This window comes from Telopea speciosissima, chromosome 7 (genome assembly GCF_018873765.1).
Source record: "Telopea speciosissima isolate NSW1024214 ecotype Mountain lineage chromosome 7, Tspe_v1, whole genome shotgun sequence".
Classification (NCBI taxonomy): domain Eukaryota; kingdom Viridiplantae; phylum Streptophyta; class Magnoliopsida; order Proteales; family Proteaceae; genus Telopea; species Telopea speciosissima.
In genome coordinates, this window is record NC_057922.1 from 28837744 (window position 1) to 28856662 (window position 18919).

At 41.5% G+C, this 18919-nt stretch overlaps 1 protein-coding gene across 1 annotated transcript in view; it reads left to right on the plus strand.

Moving 5' to 3' along the window:
• The window catches only part of LOC122667700 (coiled-coil domain-containing protein SCD2-like), an 88985-nt gene that overhangs the window by 49474 nt on the left and 20592 nt on the right, over window positions 1-18919 (plus strand). The window lies entirely within an intron of this gene.

Genomic DNA, 18919 nt, shown 5'->3' on the forward strand with positions numbered 1-18919 from the left:
TCATGAAGAATTTCCTGTAGTTCTTGTTGAGATTATTGGGTTAATAATGCTGCCGCAGGGGTATTTTAGTGATATATTCTTATTTTATACGATTATGTGTAAATAACTGTGGACCAGGGGTATCCTTGGTATACTTATCATATTTTTATATTTATATTTCAGCATATCTATATATATATATATACATAAAGCACTGCTCACGGTTTGGTCATTCTGTCAAACTATGAGCCCTAGTGTTCCCATCTTCTCTCCTCTTCTTCTTACATCATCTTCTTCAATCAGTTTGGTGTTTCTCTAAAAAAACTTTGCTCCGATAATGCTTTAGAATATAGCAATTTCTTCTTTTTGCTCTGACATGGTATTATCCATCAAAGTAATTGCTTTCATACCCCCCCCCCAGCAGAATGGTGTGGCTGAATGAAAAAACAAACACTTATTGGAGATTGCTCGTTCTTTAATGTCTAATATGTCCCAAAAAAAATTATTTTGAGGGGGGGGGGGGTTTGCTTTTTTTAACTGCTTATTAGTTGATTAATCATATGCCCTTCTCTGTTCTTGCTAATAAATCTCCCATGAACATTATTTTCCCCAATCTGCTTTATTTTCTTTACCACCTCTCATTTTTGGACGGAACTTGTTTTGTTTCATATTTTACTTCTGGGTTTTGATTATCTCCAGGGGCAATCAAATGTGTTTTTCTTAGATATTCACACACTTAAAAGGGTTACCATGTTACTTGGCAACAGTTTGTGATTGTCGATGTTACCTTCTTTGAGAGTACACCATATTTTTTTGCTGAGGGTAATGATTTGGAAACTAACATTTTTCAATTCCCTCCCATCCCTACTTTAGTTCCTTTTTCATATTCTTTGCTTATTTCCCAACCAGCACCACTACAAATTTACCAGCGACACCCTAAAACATCAGCACCTGTGGCTACATCTCCTTCGTTATTGCTCTTTGCATGATCCGATTCTTTAGCTGGAGTTCCTTGTTCTTCCTCTACTCCTACTGACTTGTCGGTTGCTCTATGCAAAGGTACTTGTTCGTGTACGCAAGTCTTTGGTTGCTTACCCCATTGAAAAATTTGTTTCTGTCTCACATCTTTTATCTTCTCTTCATAGCTTACTTTATCCTTATCTGCAAAATATATCCCAAAACCCCCATCATGAGGCGCTGTCTCGTCCTTGGTGGTAGTCGGCTATGGATGTGGAAATGGATGCTTTGGTGTCTCGTATGACATGGACCCTAATTGATCTTTCTCCAAGTAAGGAGTGTCGTTGGGTGTATATTACTAAGTACAACCCTGATGGATCTGCTGAACGGCTCAAAGCCAGGTTGGTAGCAAAAGGGTATACTCAGACTTACGGGGTGGACTATTTTGATACTTTTTCGCCTGTTGTTTGATTAAATTCAGTTTGTGTGCTTATTTTCCTTGCTGTTAATCTTAACTGGCCGTTGCATCAACGCAACATTAAAAATGCTTTTCTACATGGTGACTTACGCGAGGTGTATATGGAGCCACCTCTTGTCTATGTTGCTCTGAGGGAGAGTGCTACTAGAGTGTGCAAACTTCATAAAACTATCTATAGCCTAAAGTAGTCTCCTAGGGCCTGGTTTGATAAATTTAGTAAGGTTGTTATTCAAAGTGGGTTTACCCAGTGTTACTCAGATCACTTAGTGTTCGTTTGTCGCCATGATTGTACGGTGGTGGTGCTGATTGTATATGTTGATGATCTCATTATTTCTCGTAATGAGCCTTCCAATATTGATGAGTTTAAATATTACTTACGACAACATTTCCAGAGAAATATTTCGGTGCACTTAGATATTTTATGGGGATTGAGGTTGTAAGCAGTAGTAAAGGAATAAGTTTGTCTCAAAGGGAATATGTGTTGGATCTTTTATTCAAGAATCAAGATTGGTATGCATTTGTGTCCTTTCTTTCCTCTGTTTCTATTCCTCAGAAATGGCAGGAGGCAATGGAAGATCCACAGTGGAAAGCAACCATGTTGGACGAAATGGTGGCCTTATCCAAGAATGAGACATGGGAACTGGTAGCTCTTCCTTCAGGTAAGAAAACAGTGGGCTGCAAATGAGTGTTTGTTGTCAAGCAGAAGCCTAATGGAACGGTGGACAGATATAAGGCTAGACTTGTGGCCAAGGGATTTACCCAGACCTATGCGGTTGATTATCAAGAAACATTTGGCCCAGTGGCAAAGTTGAACACCGTTTGGGTCTTACTATCATATGCTGACAATCTTGGCTGGGATTTGCAACAATTGGATGTTAAAAATGCTTTCCTTCGTGGAGAGCTGGAGGAGAAAGTCTATATGGAGATCCCTCTAGGTTTTTCTTGTAACAAGACTCATAGGAAGGTTTGCAGACTGAAGAGGGCATTATATGGGCTGAAGCAATCTCCTCGGGCTTGGTTTGGCAGCATAAGGCAATGATCTCTGTGGGGTATAAACAGACATTGTTGATCACACCTTGTTCATCAAGCAGAATGAGATGGAAGTTAAGGGATGCGAGAGAACAAGAAGAGAAATGAAGGTGGAAGGTGGAAGGTTGAAGAAGAAGGAGAAGAAGAGAATATGGTGCAATGTTGTGTGTTGGAGAGATTGTCTCCACCACACCTATATTACTTCACTAATGAGATAAAGGAAATTACATACATCTCCCTAGGGAGGTAAAAGGAAAAAACAAAAAAAATACAATATAAGAAAGTAAGAAACTAGACTCGCACCCAAACTACCCTTATTACATAACTCTAACACTCCCCCTCAAGCTGGAGAATAAATGTCATACATTCCCAGCTTGCATAATAGGGTACTAAACTGATGAGGGATGAGCACCTTGGTAAAGATGTCAGCTAATTGATCGCCTGTCTTAACAAAGGGAGTACAAATGTAGCCGGAGTCAATCTTCTCCTTGATGAAATGTCGGTCCACTTCAATGTGCTTTGTTCTATCATGTTGGGCAGGGTTGTGAGCTATGCTAATGGCAGCCTTGTTATCACAATAAAGTCCCATAGGTGCCTCAGTATCAAATTCCAACTCTTGGACCAGCCGTCTCAACCATAGGAATTCACATACTCCATGAGACATAGCTCTAAATTCTGCCTCTGCACTTGATCGAGCCACAATTGGTTGCTTTTTACTCCTCCATGTGACCATATTACCACCCACAAAAGTATAATAGCCAGATGTAGATCGCCTGTCAGAAAATGAACCAGCCCAATTAGCATCAGTATAGCCTTTAATTCTCAAATGGTTATACTTGGCATATCGGAGACCTTTTCCTGGAGAGGACTTCAAGTACCTGAGGATCCGGTAAGCAGCATCCAAGTGCCCACTCTTGGGGGCATGCATAAATTGACTCATCACCCCAACTGCACAGGTGGTATCTGGGTGAGTCAAAGAGAGATAAATCAACTTCCCTACAAGCCTCTAGTATTTCCCAACATTAGGGAAGGTCCACAGTCTTCTCCTAGCTTATGATTCTGATCAATAAGAGAGTTTGCTGGTTTGCAACCCAACATTCCTGTCTCTTTCAACAAGTCTAGGACAAACTTCCTCTGACATATATTTGTTCCCTTCTTAGATCTTGACACTTCAATCCCCAAGAAGTACTTTAAGAGACCCAAATCTTTGATCTCAAACTGTTGAGCCAAGTAGGTCTTCAGCCTTACTATCTCAGCCCTGTCATCTCCAGTCACTACAATGTCATCAACATAGACAATAAAGGCTATGATGGTACCATTACCTCGTCGGGTAAATAAAGTGTGGTCAGCTTGGCTCTGGGAATAACCATTCTTCAAAATGGCTTGTCCAAACCTCTCAAACCAAGCCTTTGGGGACTGCTTGAGACCATATAGTGCCTTCTTGAGCAGGCACACTTTCCCTTCAGCTGAGGGACATTGGAAGCCAGGTGGAGTCTGCATGTACACATTCTCTTCTAAATCACCATGGAGGAAAGCGTTCTTCACATCCAACCGATACAACGGCCAATCTTTATTAGTCGTCAAAGATAAAAGAACTCTTATTGAGTTGTGCTTCGCTACAAGAGCAAATGTCTCCTGATAATCAATCCCATACACCTGACTGTAGCCTTTAGCCAACAACCGGGCCTTGTATCTCTCAACTGTACCATCTGATCAGTACTTGACTGTGTAGACCCATCTGCATCCAATTGGAACCCTCCCCCTGGGAAGATCAACCAGTTTCCAAGTACAATTCTTCTGAAGGGCTATCATTTCCTCAGACATGGCTTGCTTCCACTTTGGGTCAGACATGGCCTCAGTGACATTTTTTTGGAATAGAAATAGAAGAGAGGGCCGCAGTGAAGGCAACACCTATAGGAGAGAGAGCATCATAGGAGATAAACTGGGCTACAAGGTTAGTGCAAGCTCTATTTTCTTTTCTAGCAGCAATAGGAAGGTCTAAATCAGAAGGAAGAGAAGGAATGTTACCTGACTGGGGAGGATGTATCTCAGGATGTGGATCCAAAGAGGGCTCGTGGCAGGTCTTCTTTCCTTTACTCTTCAAGCATTCACCCTTTTTGTACTGAATGTGGTAATCATTCTTATTACCAGAGCCACTTTCCACAACAACCACATTTTCATTCCTAGCATCAACACCTGAATGCGTATCAGTATCAACAACAGCCCCTTCTTTGTGTTTCTTAGTATGAAACAGAAATGGAGAAGTAGGCAAAGGTGGGAGGAAAGGGATAGAAACAGCCTCTTCATTTCTACTATTCTCCCCCTAAAGAGGATGTTGAGAAGGACTAAAGAAAGGTACAGATTCAAAGAAGGTAACATCTTTGGAGAGAAGGTGCCTTCGGGAAGAGGGATGATAGCAATTATACCCCTTGGTAGAGGAGGAATATCTAGGGAAAATACGTTTGAGTGCCTTGGGGTCAAGCTTAATCCGGGCACATTTATTGACATGGACATAGCAAACATACCCTAACACCTTAGGAGGAAGAGAGAAAGCAGAAGTATGAGGAGACAACAAGTCTGAAGGAGATTTGGAGCCAAGGAGTTTAGTGGGCATGTGATTGATTAAAAAGGCAGCGGTAAGAAGGGCTTCAGACCAAAAGGTTTTAGGAACATGCATGCCAAATAGGAGACTCCTAGTGACTTCCAACAAATGGCGATTTTTCCTTTCAAGCACCCCATTCTGTTGAGGGGTGTCAACACAAGCAACTTGATGGATAATGCCATGATCAGTAAAAATCTATTGAAGCCCCCCATACATATACTCCCCCCCCCCTTATCAGAACGAACAATTTGAATACGAGTATGAAACTAGGTATAAATGAGCTGATAAAAATTTTTAAAGGCATCATAGACCTCACTTTTTTGTTTCATCAAAAAAGTCCATGTTGACCGGGAATAGTCATCAATAAAGGAAACAAACTAGCGATAGCCAAACAAAGTAGTAGGGGAAGGCCCCCAAACATCAGAGTGCACAATATGGAAAGGAACGGTGGATCTATTACCCTGATAAGGATAAGGAGAACGACAATGTTTAGCAAACAAGCAGGGTTCACACTGAAACACATGGAAAGAAGGAATAGAAGAAAACAAGTGGGGTAATTTTGTCCTCATAACACCAAAAGAAGGGTGGCCCAAACGTTGATGCCACAACATCATAGAATCAACAATACTGTTGTCATTACGCCCACATGCGTAGGACTGAGCAGTAGGTAGAGAGGATATTCCTTGATCAAGAAGGTAAGATCCCTTTTCCTCACGTCCTCTGCCAATTACCCTCTTTGTCACCAAATCCCGAAAAACATAGTGAGATGGAAAAAAGTAATAAAATAATTTAAGGATTTGGTTTGGTGGCTCTCAGATAAGAGGTTAGTATGAAACTGAGGAACATAAAGTGTCACAACCCGGCCCGGTTATTAAGGGCCAAGTGTGGCGGGATGTCTCTAACATCCAACCAATCCCCAAGGATCACAAGTGCAGTATCCTATTCACAATCATTGGTCACAGATACAGTAATCAAAGGCAGCGGAAACAATTTAATTAATAGAGATAACATCATTAGTAAGAGAAGTCTAAATGATATTTCATTTATATAAATGATAAGGTTTGTGATACAACTATACAATTCTCAAAGGTAGCACAGAGTAAAAGTATACAAGAAACTATTTTATAACTATATAAAGCATTTATAAAGCATAAAAGAGTGGGGAGGCAGCCTGGACTATCAGGCCAAGATCAGGAGGTTGCCCAATCATCACGTGCGCACGAAGTATCGTGCCTTCAAACTCGGCGCCGCAAATCCAACATTAGAAGTAACTAAATGCTTGAAAAATAAGGATATCCACGGGGTGAGCTCTCGTGAGCCCGGTAAGGGGGTACAAGCATACAAACATAATAAATCCATGATGTATGTCTTAAACTAACATGTTCTAAGACGAGATACTAAGTCTCGTGGGGTATAAGTACTACTACTAGTGGTAGATGCTAACCTCGGTCCGGAACTAACCCTTGATCACCCGAGCGAAACAATTCTACCACGGTGAGGACCCCCGTTCGGAATTAACACATCGGACCCGACAGACCCCAAATGACCAACCCACCTGTTTATTCCCACAGCGAGAAATAGGGACCCGCTAACATGGGGAGAAGATGGCATCCGGAACTAACACATCGGTCTGCCACGGGTTGTCAACACCTTTCCCCTGTTGGTAAGGGTGCGATCTTGGGTAATGAATATCAACCTAGCCAATGTAGTCTAAATATGATGAGGCAAGTGATCCGAGTTATAAATTACCGATTTCCATCACGCATAAATTCACATCATATAAATAATCAATGCAAATGCGATGCGGATGTCTTTGTGCAACCTATTTTACATCTGATCTAATGCATTAAATAAAAGCTAGAAAACTACATTTCCGGTATAAAGGTAATGATGCGTAGCGTGGCATTCAAGATAAAGTTGAAATTAATGTGATAAACACGCAGAAATTAAGGTCGAATCCCTTACCTGTAATTGTAGCTAGCTTTGGTGAATAAACTCCAATAAGCGGCGAAACAGGACGAACGATCCCTAAATATGAGACAAGAATATTATAGATTAGTTATAAAAGGAATCCTGAGTCGAGTTACCCACCAACAATCCAACAAACCGACTAGAAAAGCAGTGAGAAACAACCCTAAACAACCTACCAAACACCATACGATAGGTTCTGGGATGGGCAAGGTCAAGTCCTAAGGGGTCTCAGGTCATAAGGGCACAAAAATAGGGGAGCCGGATGCGAGACTTCCAGGGAGCGGTCAACCGCCCCTGGCCCGCAACAACATCCGGTCGGTGTCGAATTTGGGGGTTTTGCTTCATTGGCCGATCTTTGCATGTATGGCCCAAATTAGGAGTTTTAACATTAATTCAGGTGGGTCAATCTATTTTGGGTGTTCAATTTCATAAATAGTTGGTTAATTTAGGAATTTCTTCAATTAAACCTAAATTAGCTAGGTTAGGGTTTACTATACAAGTAATAGCTTCAACATTAAAGGTTTGATTAGAGTTTAACACTCAATTTCAGGTCTGATTGGGCTGGAAATAGTTAGAACAGCCCAATCTCACAACAAAATCTAATTATTCAAGCTTAACTTTGAAGCTTTAATGGAGTCCAGCCATCTTAGGTGTATTTAGACTAAAAATAAACTAAACTTAGAGGAGAAGGAGAAGGATACAGCAAGGGTTCTCAGGGCTTACCAGAAATTAGAGGCAGAACAGGTGCTGGAAGCACTTCTAATGGAGATTCAAGTTCAGGTTCGGTTGTGGGAGGTAAGCCTTCAAGAGCAGCCCTTGTTCTCTCTTCTTCTCTTCTCTTTTCCCTTTTCTTTCTTCCTTCTCCAAGCTGGCACCAATTTTTCAGCTTCTCTAACTTGTAATGTGTTTTGTAAATAGTATAAGAGAAGTTATATATATATATAGGATATTTAACCACTAAGGGCGAGAATGGTCGTTTGGTTATAAATTATTTCTAAAATTGATTCTTTTGTATTTATTACCTTATTCCAGCTCTGGATCGACGTCATGCGACATCAGGGATGATCCGGATACGGGTAACTGTCCGGAACCACTTTCCCCACTGGGGAACTGGGTCCCACGGGGTCAATTTTACTAAAATACCCTTGTAACCCTAGTTGGTCGTACAAAACGTTATATAAATATATTTTAAATTATACTTACATTGAGTTTAATTAAGGGAGAGGTCCTGGCTGTCCACTCCAACGAACTGAGCAGCAACCCAAGTAGCTCTGGTGCGGGGTCCCACAAGGTAAAAATTACTATTTTGCCCCTAATACACTAATTAATTAAAAATACAACATATATACATATAAAATGGAATTCTTACCTGAGATTCGGCTTAAGACAGAGAGAGGCTTTGCGAGGCCATCAATCCAAAGATGCCACGCTTATGTGTTGTCTTCCGTTAGATACCTCGGACTCATTTAAGGCCACGGTAGTTGGGTCGATCGAATGCCTTTCTGCAGGCATTTCGTGAGATAGGTCTGAATTTCTTAATCAAGACGGCCCACAACTTAGAGGCTAGTATGGGCAAAGTTGAACTAGAACTTGAAATCACACAGATTCCAAAAGTTCAAATTTATTCGAAAATTTGACCGGGTTTCACATAAAGAACAGAGTCAAGGAGATAGACGAAGTGACATGAACATTACCTTTACCAAAAATAGATGAAAGAGAACCATCAGTAACTCTAACATTTTCCTTACCAGAGTAGATAGAGTAGGAGTCATAACACTGGGATATGCCGGTCATATGGTCAGTGGCTCCAGAGTCAATGACCCACGCGGAGGTAGTGGAAGGGCCAGATGTAGAGGCCTATAAAAGTGAAAGCTAAAGAGTCTGGCATGGGCTATCCAGATATGACAAACCCTGCGAAATACTGTAATATCATTGAGGGATGTGGTGTCTGTTTATAGTCCATATAGAGATCCCGTAGGTGCAACTTCAGTCATCAAGGAGCATGCTTTGGCTCCCCCACTCCTGCTGTCATGCATACTAGGGGGACAGCCATAAAGTATCCAACATCTCTCTCTCGTGTGTCCAGATTTCCCACAATGGTCATAGCTGAACCTATTTCCTCTAATAGCTGACATAATGCAGGAATGCACAAACAAAGGGGATGATACCCAAATCCAATGGGGAGTATGTTCTCAACCCAAAAATAAATTTTCAAACACTGGTAATTGCAGTCCAAGTAGCAAACCAAGCTAATACTTCAACAATATTCAATTCCACCATATGCTTTAAGGTGTAAGGGCATCATACAACAACACGAGAGACTCAAACAACACACCTCACCAACACCAAGCAGCTGAAAGTATCACATATCATCTAGGTTGGTAGCTCCCTTCTTCACCAGTAGACCCTTCTATCCATTATTAAACAACCCATAATCTTGAAACAATATAACTCAGCAAATAAAACCCATCAAATAGGTTCAATACAGTAGTATATCAGAAAACAGTCATTATTTCAACAACTAGCAGCATTATAGAGCATCACAGTTTGGAGTTGCAGAGAAAGAGGGCTAGATATCACCAGCTGAGCCTATACAGGCTTGAAAGTAGACTCCAAGGTGACTCCATAGGACCTGATTTCATCTCCAACTGACCTTCGATGAAGGAGAAACAAGAAAAACTTCCCAGAACTGGCGGAGTTACTGTAGCAGCAGCATAAAAAGTGAGTTGCAGACCTTGGGCTTTCCCCCTTCGCAACCAATGTTTTGGGGGCTTGAAAGGGGATCCTAGAGAGACTCCAATGGGCCAGGTCCAAGCTTCAACAAAGCCAATATGAGGGAGAACATGGGCTATTTCAGAAAAAGGAACAGTAATTTCTCGGGTTACTGTTCATAGAACAGTATTCTGGGTTGTCTTTCATTAATTTGGGCTTCAAACAGCCAAGTCTTCACATGAACACCTATCTTAGTGCTTCCATAGCCTTCATCAAGAGATATGGCATGATTTCTTCAAAGTTTTCACTTATCAACCTCTTCCTTGGAACCCCTTTGTAACCTAGGTTCCAAAGAGAGGGAAAGGAGGTGGAGAGCTTATAGGACGAGTCTCAAACCAGAAACGGAGGACTCTCTGATACCAAGTTGGAAGTTAAGGGATGCAAGAGAACAAGGAGAGAAATGAAGGTGGAAGGTTGAAGAAGGAGGAGAAGAAGAGAATATGGGACACTGTTGTGTGTTGGAGAGATTGTCTCCACCACACCTATATTACTTCACTAATGAGATAAAGGAAATTACATACACCTCCCTAGGGAGGTAAAAGGCAAAAACAGAAAAGATTATATAAGAAAGTAAGAAACTAGACTAGTACCCAAACTACCCTTATTACATAACTCTAACAGATGGAGATAAGGTTACTCTTCTCATAGTCTATGTCGATGACATAGACGAGAATTTGAAATCAAAGATCTAGGACAGCTCATGTATTTTCTTGGAATTGAAGTTGCTTGTTCTCCCAAAGGCATCTTTCTTTCCCAAAGGAAATATGTTCTAGATTTACTTTCAAAGACTGGTTTGTTAGGATGGCACCCATGTGACACTCCTTTGGAGGCTACTACTCGTCCACAAGAGAAGGATGGTGATCCTGTTGATAAGGGGCGCTATCAAAGGTTGGTGGAAAAACTAATTTATCTCTCCCACACCAGACCAGACATTGCATTTGATGTTAGTCTGGTCAGTCAGTTTATACATGATCCCTACTCCACCCATCATAGTTATCAAGGCGTCGCCATGGTGTCCAGGCTTCTTGGTCGCCTTGGCCGCCATGGCGGTGTCGCCTTGAATTTTGACCATCTAAATCACCATGGCCGCCTTCCTGCCTTGATAACTATGCCATCCATATGGTTGTTGTTCTTCGTATTCTCCACTATTTGAAGTCAGCTCCAGGGAAAGGGATTCGCCTGTCTCCACATGATCACCTTCGCATTGTGGTGTACATAGATGCTGAATGGGGGGGGTAACCCAGATAGAAAATCTACTTCAAGCTATTGTACCTTTGTAGGAGGTAACCTTGTCACATAGCAAAGTAAAAAAAGCAAAATGTCGTGGCTGGGTCTAGCACTGAAGCGGAATTCTGTGCCATGGCCCAGGGCATATGTAAACTATTGTGGCTTCAGAGTTTATTCTAGGATATTAGTTGTACTATTCATCATCCGATGATGTTGTACTGTGACATCAAAGCAGCAATCAGCATTGCTTACAATCCAGTGCAACATGATCGTACCAAGCATGTGGAGATCGACAGACACTTCATCAAGGAGAAGTTAGAAAGTGGGCAGATTTGTATGCCCTTTATGAAATCCGATGATCAACTTGTTAGGTGGAAAGTTATTTCACCCTAGTCTAGTCAAGTTGGACATGTGTGACATTTATGCACCAACTTGAGGGGGAGTGTTGAGTTATGTAACCCGATAAGGGTATTTGGGTGTTTTGTCCTTTTTTCTTTGTTTATTCCCCTGATATAAGCATAGTCGGCTATATAGGGGCAGTATTGTAATTATGCTCATAAGTAAAAGATATAAATGAAGGGGCTGTGAGTGAAGAAACAATTCACTTGAGCCATTCTCTCATTCTTGGTTCAGCTAACAGATCCCTTTCCAAGTGGAAGAGGAGAAGGTTAATATCTTCTACAACATTCTAGCAAAGATAACATTAGGGGAAGACAGCAATTTGCCAATGAATGAGGAAGGATTGCGTGGGGAGGCAGCTGGAGAAGACCTGCCAAACCATGAAACAGTGCTGAGGGATGTGATGTTTGAACTTTACAAGCTTCCGTCAAGAGGACAAGGAGCCTATGGATGAACTCTCAAGCCGCCTTAGAACTGAAATTACCCGAACTGGCCGGAGTCCAAATGACACAATCCCCTGTAAGAGGGTCTTCTAGAAATAGAAGGCAAGGCATTCCACATGTTAGGAAGCACTACGTGAAGCGAAATTGGAGGTGTGCCCAATCATCAAGATGAATGATATCAGCTACCATAGATTGCCTAAAGAGGCTAGAGTTGTAGATAGCTCTTGAGCTGACCGAGTGGAGAAGGAATTCCATAGGGTGCCAATTGTCCACACAAAGCGAGGTAGAGACACCATCACCAATATGAGATAGGATAGCTCTAAGAGCAACAGACCTAAGCACCAGAATCTTGCACCAGACCCAAGAAGCATCAGACAAGGCAGAGACTATCCAAATAGAGTCAAAATGGAGAAGCACAGAATAAACCCAATCCACCAAAATACTTTTCTTCTTAGTCACGAGCTTCTAGATTAATTTGATGATACCTGGCGAGTTAACGTCCTTAATTCGTCTTAGGCCCAAACCTTCCTCTTTCTTGGGAAGGCAAATAGATACCCAACTAATGGGATGAAGAAATATGGAAGAGCCAATGCCTTTTTTGAGAAAGGCTGCTATGAGAGACTCCAAAGACTTAATAATGGATTGAGGAAGCCCAAAAATGCCCGACCAATAAATATAAGAGGATTGCAGAACAGATTGGATAAGAACCGGCCGACCAGCATACGAGAGGAGCTTACCTTTCCAAAGCTGTAACTTATTCCTTCCAGATGAGGTCAAGCATAGGGGAGCAATGGTGCGATGTTAGCCTAGTCGGAATCGATGGTCAAGTACTTGACTTGAAGATGGCCAATAGAAAACCCAGACTTTTCTATCAAACCAACTTTATCAACATCAGAGACCCCTGCCAAGAACAAGAGATATTTTCTTGGTTGATCCGAAGACCCGAAAGATCTTCAAAATGTTATAGGAAAGTCATAATAGTCTCAAGGGATCTAATAGAAGCCTTGGAGAAGATCATGAAATCATCTGAAAAGGCAAGATGGGAGAGCCTAATTGCCTTACACTTAGGGATGGGAGAGATGAGTTGTTGATCCGTACAACATTGGATGCTTCTAGAGAGAACTTGAAGAGCGAAAGTGAAGATGCATGGAGAGAGAGGACATCCCTGATGAATTCCCACTGAAGAGGCAAAGTAACCAGCCGGACTACCATTGACCAAAACGTAGAAGGAGACGAAATGTAATGATGAATCCATCAATCCAATGAACGAACACCGAAGGAAATCCCATCGTAGTCATCACCTTAACAATAAAATCCCACCTCAAAGACAAAAGGAGATATATGATTGGATAAACAAGGAGATGGGGAAATGGTCAGAGATACCTGAGATGTCAAAAGAGGCATGGGAAGTGGGAAAAGCAGAGAGCCAAGCTTCATTTACACTATCAAGCTTACAGGCAATACAGGAATCTCCAGCTCTTTTGTAATTTTAGGTGAATTTAGGACCAGACCACCTAAGATCATTCACCCCAATATCCTCAATGCAATTGTTGAAGACATCACTGAGTCCATGTCCAATTGATCACCACCATGTTTCTCATGACCGTATCAAACCACATTGAAGTCACGTCCCAAGCCCCAAGGAAGAGATCCAACCTGACCAGAAATGGAACGAAGATCATTCCAAAGAGTGGCTCTCTCAGAAGGACAGTTAAAGGCTTATATATAAAAGTAACAAAAATCTAGAGTTCCCGAGGCAATTTAAGGGTTGTGGTGGAAGGACAAAGGAGTGGAGGAAAGAAGGGAGATGCTGATTTTAAAGGGATCCCAAAGGACCCAAATGCGGCCGTTTGGGTGATGGGTATTGTAATAAACAATAAAGAGAAAGAAGGAAGAAGAGAAGAGAAGAGAAGGGAAGAAGAGAAACGAGAATGCTGCTGAATCACAGTCATAATGTTGACTGCCCCAATTCATTCATATTTATAAGTTTACCCAATAGGGTAAACAATATCAACACTGAAAAGACAGAAATACCCCTCAAGGGGGAATCGTGAATTAGCGCTAATTACTAATTCACGATTCCCTCCCCCCTTACATATATCGACTTCTAACACTCCCCCTCAAGCTAGCGCATAGATGTTAATCATGCCCAACTTGTTACAAATATAATTTACTCTCACACTCCCCAAAGACTTTGTAAACAAATCAGCTGGTTGCACCCCCGTTCGAACATGACGAGGAGAAATAACCCCGTGTTGCAACTTCTCACGATCAAAATGACAATCGATCTCATTATGTTTTGTTCTCTCATGAAACATAGGATTCTTAGAAATATGAATAGCAGCCTGACTATTACACTATAGCAACATAGGAGAATCATCACCAAACCCAAGTTCAGTCATCAATTGTTTCACCCACATCAGCTCACAAGTACTATGTGCCATAGCCTGATACTCCGACTCTGTACTGGACCGGGCTACAATAGTTTGTTTCTTGCTCTTCCATGACATAAGGTTCCCTCCAACAAACACACAACAACCTGAAGTAGACCTTCGATCAACCGGAGACCCTGCCCAATCAGCATCAAAAAATCCAGCAATCCTCTCTTGACCATTATCAGAATATAGGAGACCACGTCCCTGTTCCTTCTTGATATAGCGTAAAACCCTTATAACTGCATCCCAATGAGACGTCCGAGGAGCAGACATAAACTGACTTAGCATACTGACAAGAAAGGAAATGTTAGGTCTAGTCACAGTCAAGTAGTTGAGTTTCCCTACAAGCCTCCGATACTTCTCAAGGTCATCAAGAATATCACCATCATCTGTCATAAGTTTCACGTTAGGATTCATAGGTGTCTCCAGAGGTTTAGAGTCTAGCAGTTCTGTCTCTGACAACAAGTCAAGAACATATTTTCGCTGAGAGAGCAAAATCCCTTTCTGTGATTGAGCTACCTCAATACCCAAAAAATATTTCAGTCATCCCAAGTTTTTAGTCTGAAACTGCTGTCCCAAATGTATCTTCAAACTCTCAATACCTGAAGAATCATCTCCTGTGATAACAATATCATCCACAAACTACCAAAAATATCCTCCCTGCATCAGAATGCCGAAAAAACACTGAGTGATCACTCTCAGACCGTTTCAACCAAACTCCAATACAACATCAGTAAAATAACCAAACCACGCCCGTGGCGACTGTTTTAGTCCATACAACAATTTCTTTAGCTTACACACCTTCCCAAACTCCCCTTGAGCAACAAACCCAGGAGGTTGCTCCATGTACACCTCCTCATGGAGATCACCATGCAAAAATGCATTTTTCACGTCTAACTGAAACAAAGACCAATGATGTGTAGCAGCCAAAGAAATCAAAATGCGAACAGATGTAAGTTTTGCAACAAGAGAAAATGTGTCCAGGTAATCGACCCCATATACCTGGGCATATCCCTTCGCAACAAGTCGGGCCTTCAAACGAGCCACAGACCATCAGAGTTGACCTTCACCATAAATATCCACCTACAGCCAATGGCAGACTTATCAAGAGGTGACGAAACAAGTTCCCATGTCTGATTTTCCTCCAGCGCAGAGAATTCCTCAGTCATAGTAGCCTTCCACCAGGGATTAGACAAGGCCTCGGAAACAGACTTAGGAATAGGATGACAGTCAACAGTAGACAAGCAAGCAACAAAAGTAGAAGACAAACCAAAATAGGACACGAAATTAGAGATAGGATGCTCGGTACAACGCTGAACACCCTTAGGATACGCAATAGGTAAATCCAAATAAAAAATAACAGGAACGGTGGAAGAAGAGGAAGTACCTATTGGTGGATCCGAAGGCAAAGAAGACGAGGTAGAAACATTTAACCAAGTGTTGTATTGATCAAAAGATGCAATGCGGGGTGTCGCTGCCTCGACTGATGAGCGACGTTGAAACACAACAGATGGCTTTGTAGGAGGTGGCGGGGAAGGCAACTGAACTTGCACAGGAGAAGACTCAACAACATATACGGGCAGATCATCATCCAAGGCTGGATTGGGTACCGAAGGCTCGACAAAGGGAGTGGTTTCGAAGAAAGAAACATCAGCCATAACAAAGTATTTATGTAAATCAAAAGAATAACAGCGATACCCCTTTTGAGTTTTAGAATACCCAACAAAAAGACATTTAAGGGCTCTAGGATATAACTTAGAGCGATGAGGATGATGATCCCAAATAAAACAAACACTCCCAAAGACACGCGGTGGTAACACAAACAAAGGATTAGAAGGAAACAACAAAGAATACGGAATACCACCACTTAAAACCGAAGAAGGCATACGGTTAATAAGATAACACGTAGTTAGAACAGCATCAGCCCAAAAAATGTTAGCCATTGTCATCTCAAACAGAAGAGATCGAGTGACTTCCATCAAAGTTTGTTTTTCCTTTCGGCGACACCATTTTGTTGAGGTTTATCCACACAAGAGGACTGATGAATGTTCCCATGCTTAAACATAAAGTCATTGAAAGGAGCAGAAAATACTCTTTAGCATTATCACTACGAATAATTTTCGATAAAGTATTAAATTGATTCTGAATTTCAAGAACAATGGCACAAAAAATGGAGAATAACTCAGAATGATTCTTCATTAAATAAATTCAGGTAACTCTGGAATAGTCATCTACAAAAGTAACAAAGTAACAGAAACCCAACTTAGAAATAACTGGACCCGAACCCCATACATCTGAATGAACTAAAGAAAAAGGTTGGGCAGCCCGTTTATTGACTCGAGGGGGATAACTTACACGGTGAAGTTTCCCAAACTGACAAGACTCACAATGCAAACTAGACAAAAACCGAAACCGACTATCTAAAATCTTGAAACTTTCCAATAAAGGATGACCCAAACAACAATGAATTTGATGGGGAAGCGCCACACTTGAACATTCCATAGCTGATGTGTCTTCACGGACATACAACCCCCCAGATTCACGGCTCTACCAATCGTCTTCTTCGACTTGAGATCCTGAAATACACAATGATCAGGGACAAAGGTGACAGAACAATTGTAAGCTTTAGTGAATTTTTGAACAGACAATAAATTAAAAGGAAATTTGGGCAAATAAGAAACAAAAGATAACGACAAAGAAGGGGTAGCATGCACAATGCCTGAACCCCGAATTTTAGCTAAAGATCCATCGGCTAACACAACATTCAAAGAAGACTCACGAAACGAAGAAAAAATACCTGAAACCCCAATCATATGATCCGAAGCACCTAAATCAATGATCCAGGGACAAGAAGCGGACGAAAGACACACAATAGCATTACCTGGCTGAACAAGTGTAGCAGTGGAGACTAAGATGACTAGGAATTTTGAAACTGAGTAAAACGCTCATAATCTTCATCAGACATTGTAACTGTTTTACCCTCAGGCTTGGAAGAAGAAGAAACCACCGAATCACTACTTGCTGAATTTGCAAACTAAGGTGGTTTACCATGAAGCTTCCAGCAAAAGCGCTGAATGTGGCTAGGTTTACCACAATGGTGACAAGTTCTTACCTGTCCTGAAGTCTCTGAAGCACCAGACGTGGCAGTTTTACCAGTCCCACGACCACGACCACCACCATCACCATTACCTGGCCCACCATTGGGCCCACGGTTAGGTGTAAAAGATGCCAGAGCCAAATTTTCAACAAGGGTAGAATCTTGGCTCCTCTCACGTGAAACTTGTAAAACACGAGAAATAGCTTCCGAAAGTGTTCCAAGAATCTGGGATCGCACAGCCTCAAATTCCTTACGAAGTCCACCCAAAAATACCATAACAGCAAGTTGTTCTCGCTGATTTTGCATGTCTTGTACATCAGAAGTAATAGGAAGGACAGATTCGGCTCCTCATACAACCTCTTGAACTCAGCAAAATATTGGGTGACGTTATGGGTCTTCTGATCCACCTTATAGAAAGGCTGGGATAGATCATAAATGCGAGACAAGTTGTCCTTTCCAGAGTACAAGACATTCAAATATTCCCATAAGTCCTTAACCGTGTCAATATGAGTCACCAAGTCGGCAATCTGATTATCCATCGAGTTCAACATCTGACTCAATATCCTTGCATCCACAGTGTCCCATGTCGTATCAGCCTCAGGTTTTGCCTTCGTCAAGTGATCCTATTGATCACGACCAGTCAAAGCCAACCTGACTACCTTCGTCCAGTGCTGAAAATTAGAAATTCCTTCTAACTTCCTTTCAGTAATGCGATGAGAAGATGATGAGATTTCAGTCCCCGTAGTCTTTGTCTCAACCATTCTCAACCATCAAAGAAACCTAAAAAATCAGAAGCAGCCTCAGAAATTGTCCACCAAACAATCACGATTGAACACAAATCGTGAATCACCATACAAAGAAAACCAACATAAAGAGGCATGATTAAAAAAAAATCGTGAATACTCTTAATATTGCTGACTTCTGATGGAAAAATAAAACTGATCTCAATTCACCAATCTTCTCTCCCAAAATAAATCCTCAATATCACCAACAACAGACCTAGTTCTTCATGTAATCATGAACTAGTCTTAAACAAAGACCAAACACAGCATTAGGGTGATGCACCCCTTTAAACGAAAAGTTGGAGAGTCTACAACGTGAGTTGATTGTAGAAGAAGAACTGAGTCAATGGAAACCTTCATACAAGAGCACAGTCGATCCTTGTAAGTGTGAACCAGTCTCTAACAATCCTGCTCTGATACCATGTAATAAACAATAAAGAGAAAGAAGGAAGAAGAGAAGAGAAGAAGAGAAACGAGAATGCTGCAACAGTGGGAGTCACAGTCATAATGTCGATTGCTCCAATTCATTCGTATTTATAAGTTTACCCAATAGGGTAAACAATATCAATATCGAAAAGACAGAAACATCCCATAAGGGGGAATCGTGAATTAGTGCTAATTACTAATTCACGATTCCCTCCCCCCTTACGTATATCGACTTCTAACAGGTATAATTGAATAAAAAGGTCCGACCAGGGGTAATGGAGGATGAGATACGGGCAACATTGGATTCTTTTACATGAGTTTC